Below are 6,000 nucleotides of genomic sequence, written 5' to 3'. Positions count from 1 at the left end.
AGAAGACAGGAGCTCAAAAGAGTTGCCTAGAATAGAGGCTGAAGAGCCCCAAGAGATACAGCACAGCAGAGACAGACAGCACAGGGAGAAGAGAAGATAGGCTGGACTAAAAAGCATCTAGCCAGGATAGAAGTTCTGAAGAACCAATGCCTACTTTAATAGGAGAAGCTGGCCTCAGTTTCTCTAAAACGGATTTTGACAAGAGTTGTCCAACAGGATATCAGGAGCCTGCTTAAGTACTTCAGAAAAGGGCCAAGACTTTAGTAGGACACTGGATGTTGAAACGAGGAGAAGAGTCTGGTAAGAAGTATATGACTTAGAGGACATGCAGGGGCCAGGGCTCATTCACAGTTTCCAGGGCATCAGGAAAAAGGCAATAAGGATATTGTGGACCTCTGAGATGCATCTTTGCCTGGTCAGGCTGAACTCTGGAGTCAGGTTGTTCTTCCTGCTCCTTTCCCTGGGACGTGGCCCCTAGACGCCAGTTTGCTAAACCTGCCCTACAGCACTAGCTGTTCTCTCTCTGACTTCTCCATTCACTCCACTGCACTAAGTTCTGTCAGTTCTATGGCCTATCATGGCCATGCAACCACAGAAAGGCCTAAGATTTCAAGACATTGTAAGCCATGAGTTTCCATAATCTCATTTGTCCTTATGGTATGAGTAAAGATAGAGCATCCCTTCATGCTGAAAACTAAAAAGTAAGGTTAAAGATGATATTACCAGGTAGAATATCCACAGCCAGACTGGCTGCCAGGGTCTATAAGGTGAGGGTTAGTTGTACAGCCAGCTTTGCTGAGCTCATGCTTAGAATGAAAGCACTTCTTTGCAGGTTAGGGAATAGAGGAGAAGCAATCTGGAAAGACAAAGCACCCTAAATTTCCTCTCTATATATAACTATATATTAGGGGAAGGCAATTTGATGGCATTTATTAAAACTTTAAAAATTTATAACGTGCAGAACATAAGCACCCTGCCAGTAGGAACTTGACTTTCTTCACTGCTCTACACTGCTATGAACCCCAGAATCTAGAACAGTAGGTTCAAAATCTTTTACTTCAAAATATTTGTAGAATTGACTTAAACTTATGACTCAACCATTCTACTTGTTAGAATTTAGTTACACTATTCAGCTTTTGCAATGGTATTGAATGTCCCTAATATCCCAGAGTAGTATAATAAGAAATCTCTCTTTCTCTGTTACCACCACTTGGGAATGTGGGTCAGCTCTGGTCTTCTCTGCATGTGCTCCCATTATGGAGTCATAGATGGAGGAAAGCAGACCTTATCTCAGATATGCTGTTCCTGAGGCAAAGGGAGAAAGAGCAACAGGTGGAGCTGAACTACACCATCCGAAGCAGAGTGTCCCTTCTGATGTGGTGCTCACTGGTCCAAAGCCAATAATGGGACAGGGAATGTGCTTTGCTTGCTTAGAGACATGACAAGGGCAGGATAGATATGATGCAGTGTGAATCAGTAGAACACAATCGTAGGGAAACCCAGACAAACAAGTAGGCTTGTCCCAGGGTGTTTTTAGCATCTTGTTTGTGAAAAAAAAAAAAAAAAAGTTGTAAAATACTATCAATGATTGAATGGATAAGGCATACTAGAGAATATACTATAGCAGTTGTGCATGATAAGGAAGATTTTTATAGAATGAACAACCCCCCAAAACATACTAGTGAAAATAAACCCCTGCAAAATGATATATAAAATAGCAAACAGCACAAAATACTATTTTTATTTGGTACATTCATGTGTCTACATGCCTTTAAGAAGTATGGCAATATGATAGACCTATTTTTAACTTTTTGAAGCACTTTCATACTGTTTTCCATAGTAGCTGAACCAATTTACATTCCCATCAACAGTGCACAAGTGTTCTCTTTTCTCCACATCCTGGCCAGCACTTATTATCCCTTATCTTCTTGATGATAGCCATTATAACAGGATGAAGTAATACATCATTGTGGTTTTGATCTGCATTTTCCTGATGATTACTGATGTTGAACATCTTTTCATGTACCTGTTGACCAAATGAAATATTATTCAGCCATGAAAAGAAAGGACATCGTGCTGTTTGTGATAACATGTATAGAACATGAGGACATTATGTTAAGTGAGGTAGGTCAGAAAGAAAAAGATAAGTACTGAATAATATCACTTGTATGTGGAATTTTAAAAAGCCAAATATGTAAAAACAGACAAAGGAAAATGGTGGTTATTAAGATATGGGGGGAGGGTAGGACAGACGTTGAAGGGTGCAAACTTGCAACAAGTACTAAATAAGCCCTAGAGACTTAATGCACAGTATTGTATTATAATCATCAAACTTGCTGAGAGACTAGAATTTAATTCTTCCAACCATTAAAAAAATGATAATTAATATGGTAGGTGTTAATTATGGCTAGTCTCAATCACATTACAACATATAAATGTATCAAATTAAGATGTTGTGCACCTTAAATTTACACAATGTTATGTGTCAAATATATTTCAACTAAAAACAAAAGTAAAGGGGTGGGTTAAATGGGAAAAGGGTATTAAAGAGGGCACTTTTGGGGATGAATACTGAGTGTCATATGTAAGAGATGAATCACTTGATTCTACTCCTGAAACCAAGACTACACTGTATGTTAATTAACTTGAAAATAAACTTAAAAAAAAAAAGTATGACAAGATGTTACCAAATGGATAGATGTTGGCAGGGTAAAAAGTGAGTGAGTGTGGGGTGGGAGGATACACCAGGATACACCTGCTATTCTTTTCATGTGAGGGGGTTTGCTTAAACTTTTATGCCCAAGAGGATAAGAAAAACTGACTTTTATGGCAAATACCTCTTCCTCTACTTAGACAAGAAGAGCAACTTAAACAAAAAATGGTCCAATACTAAAGCCAACTCCTATGATAATATTTCCTTTCAAAGTGAGCCTGAAATTGGTTGGCTAAATTTCATTTAGAGAAATGTTATAATTTCTGGTAATGGTTTGTTTTTTTATTTTTTTCATGGAAAGAATCTTGAGTTGAGCCCCAAAGACTGTGTTGGTGCCACTGGTTCATTCTACTCGGTAACCAGGACTCTAATGAAAGCTTTGAACCACTGTCCTCCAGACGCTAGATCATCTGTGTTAATTCTGCCACCTTTGATTTTTAAGGAAAAAAAAAAGAGAAAGCAAAGCATGTAACACTTTCTATCTTCAATGAACTCTGGTTGAACCTGACAGATGTTGGAGCTTTTCATTTTCTCCTCAAGCAAGGCTCAATGGAGATTATGTTACCAGGGTAATCGCCATCACTCTGTTTGCTCTATTAATCTACCCCCTCTAAATGTTGATTCTAGATATATAAATGTGGCCTTAGTGTCCATTTTTCCACAGATTTACCAGCTTGGGTTTTCATTTTGCAATTTTACTAATATCAGTCCTCTAATTAAAGGAAAATAGAAAGAAAGAAAATCTTCAACTGCTGTGGCTGTAAATCACATACTTGGAAAAATAATTTTACTTATTCTTTGGGTTGCTTCAACATGAGGCTATTATTCTAACTAAACACTTCTCAGGATGTCTGGGATTTGGAATCACACATACCATTGTTCATCCACTTTCTAACAGGGAAAAAATATCTGGACTTCTGTGAGCCTCTGTTTCTACCCCTGTAGTACAGAGATAATTACTACCTTACACAATGTCATTAGGAAGATAAAATAAAATTAGGTAAGTTAAGTACTAGGCTACTGTCTTCAAAACAAGATATGTTCCCTGGAAATTTAATCAATGGTATTGTGGTTGCATTATATGGTGATAGATGGTAGCTATACTTGTGGTGAGTATAGATAGCATCAGTATAGAGTTGTTGGATCACTATATTGGATATCTGAAACTCTGTAACATTGTGTGCAAACTATACTTCAAATAATAATAATTTAAAAAAGGCATGTTCTCTTAATATTAGTTCCTGAGATTCTGTCTCTGATTATGTATGGGAAGATTGGTTATACTAACATGAAGTAACTTACTCCCTCTCATTTGCTACAAAGTGAGTGCAGGAGTATTCCCCAAGAAAAAGTAGAGGAATACTTGCTCCACTTAACAAGGAGGAAAGTGTTCTGGCAGGGAAGCAGACCCTTCTCAAACCAACATTACTCTACACACTGTAGCTTGATTTCAGTCACCACAGACCTCAGGGCAGTCCTCCATCCAGCCTGCTGAACCTTCAGTGTAGGTCAGTCCCTGGACTTGAGGCTGAAAATCTGGCATAACATAGGACAAGAGGAATTCAAAACACGTGAACTTAGTGAGACATTTTACCTTTCAGAGTCTTAATCTTCTTATCTGGACAATTGGGGGGGGTGGGTAAGATAGATGACCTTTGAGATTCCTTCTGGGGGTACACACAGACAAATAATGACTCTGGGGTTCTAATCTGCTGTTAATATACATAACACAAGTAGTCAGTAGGTGCAGAGTAACTGGATGGTGACTCACCAATGATGGATTCCTGGTTTCCTGGAGCTGTTTCTTTCTGGGATCTGTCTCTCAGGAAATCATAGTTGCTTTACTGATTCTCAAATACTCTTCTGCAGACATTTGCTTTCTGGTATGCAAAAAAAAAAAAAAAAATGGAGTGACTTATACTGATTAGGTTTACCTTGTTAGAACTCTGAAAGACAAACTGACAAGGAATGGTAGATTCACTGTGCTTACTGTTTAATGACCCTGGCTGCTGTTATTGTTGTTTTGGCTAACTCTAGACAGAGTACTAGATTTCAACCACCTTGTCTGAGACCATGCAGAAAAAAGCACCAATATGTTTTGAGCATCCACAATGGACCCAGTGTTACATGGAAAGCTTCATATATCATTAATATATATTTATTTTATAGTGATATCAGTGTATTAAAAATAAAGCAAAACAAATAAATAAGACTCCAGCTGTGAAAATTAATAAAGAGAAACCAAAAAAGTAGATTCAGGATGCTAGACAGGAAGGCTACTAGGGGGAGCCATACCATTCAATGCTAATCACAAGAAGAATTGTCAACTACAGACCCAACAGAAGATTCCTTAACAAGAAAGAATGATCAATTCTAGGCCACCCAGGGAAAGTACATTGCATCTTCTACAAGAATTTACCCCTGCAACTTAGCCAATGAGAAACCTTCACCACCCCGAACTCTTGCTTTTCTCCAAAGGACTTTCCCTCAAAACAACTCCTCTCAACTTCCTCCTTCTCTATAAAATAATGTCCCTCTCTTTTTTTTGTTGTTGTTGGACTGACTTATGATTTTGCTGTGACTTGCTAGCCATGGATTGTAATTTTCTGCTTTTCTCAAATAAACCAATCTTTTGCTAGTAAAATAACTGGCAGTTTTACTTTTTTTAACATTTGTTCATTTTTGAGAGATTGTGAGTGAGGGAGGGGCAGAGAGAGAGAAAGAATCTGAAGCAGGTTCTAGGCTCTGAGCTGTCAGCAACAGAGCCCAACGCGGGGCTCGAATTCGTGGACTGCAAGATCATGACTTGAGCTGAAGTCAGAGGCCTAACCCACTGAGCCACTCAGGCATCCCAGTGGCAGTTTTATTTTTAAGGTTGACATCATACATTCTTAAGTCTAGTTAACTTGTGTTCAGATTCTGACTTTTCTCCTTACTTACTGTGTCACCTTGATTAAGCTATTCAGCCTGGTGAGACTCAGATTTTTTATCAGTAAAGTAATAATAACCACCATTTTTTCAAAATTCTGTGTGAATTAAAAATATTATCTGTAGGGGCACCTGGGTGGTTCAGTTGGTTAAGTGTCCAACACTTGATTTCAGCTCAGGTCATGATCTCACAGTTTATGGATTTAAATCCTTTGTCTGGTTCTGTGTTGACAGTGGAGCCTGCTTTGGATTCTCTCTCCCTCTCTCTCTCTCTGCCCCTACCCTATGCTTGCTCGTGCTATCTCTCCCCCCTCTCTAAAAACAAATAAATAAACTTGAAAAAAATAGTACCTGTAAAC

The 6,000-nt window shown here is 38.4% G+C and overlaps 1 long non-coding RNA gene across 1 annotated transcript in view; it reads right to left on the bottom strand.

The window, feature by feature from the left end:
* Positions 1-1,866: 1,866 nt before the first annotated feature.
* Positions 1,867-6,000, bottom strand: part of LOC122239205 — a 29,129-nt gene continuing 24,995 nt past the window's right edge. The window contains exons 2-4 of the long non-coding RNA XR_006218157.1: positions 4,485-4,593; positions 4,179-4,249; positions 1,867-2,026 (exon numbers count right to left, since the gene is read on the bottom strand). This is a non-coding gene — a long non-coding RNA (uncharacterized LOC122239205). The remainder of the gene's footprint in view (positions 2,027-4,178; positions 4,250-4,484; positions 4,594-6,000) is intronic.

The sequence above is a fragment of the Panthera tigris genome, chromosome B3 (assembly GCF_018350195.1).
Source record: "Panthera tigris isolate Pti1 chromosome B3, P.tigris_Pti1_mat1.1, whole genome shotgun sequence".
Classification (NCBI taxonomy): Eukaryota; Metazoa; Chordata; class Mammalia; order Carnivora; family Felidae; genus Panthera; species Panthera tigris.
Note: the sequence above shows the minus strand (reverse complement) of the source record. Positions and strands in the feature narration are given on the sequence as shown.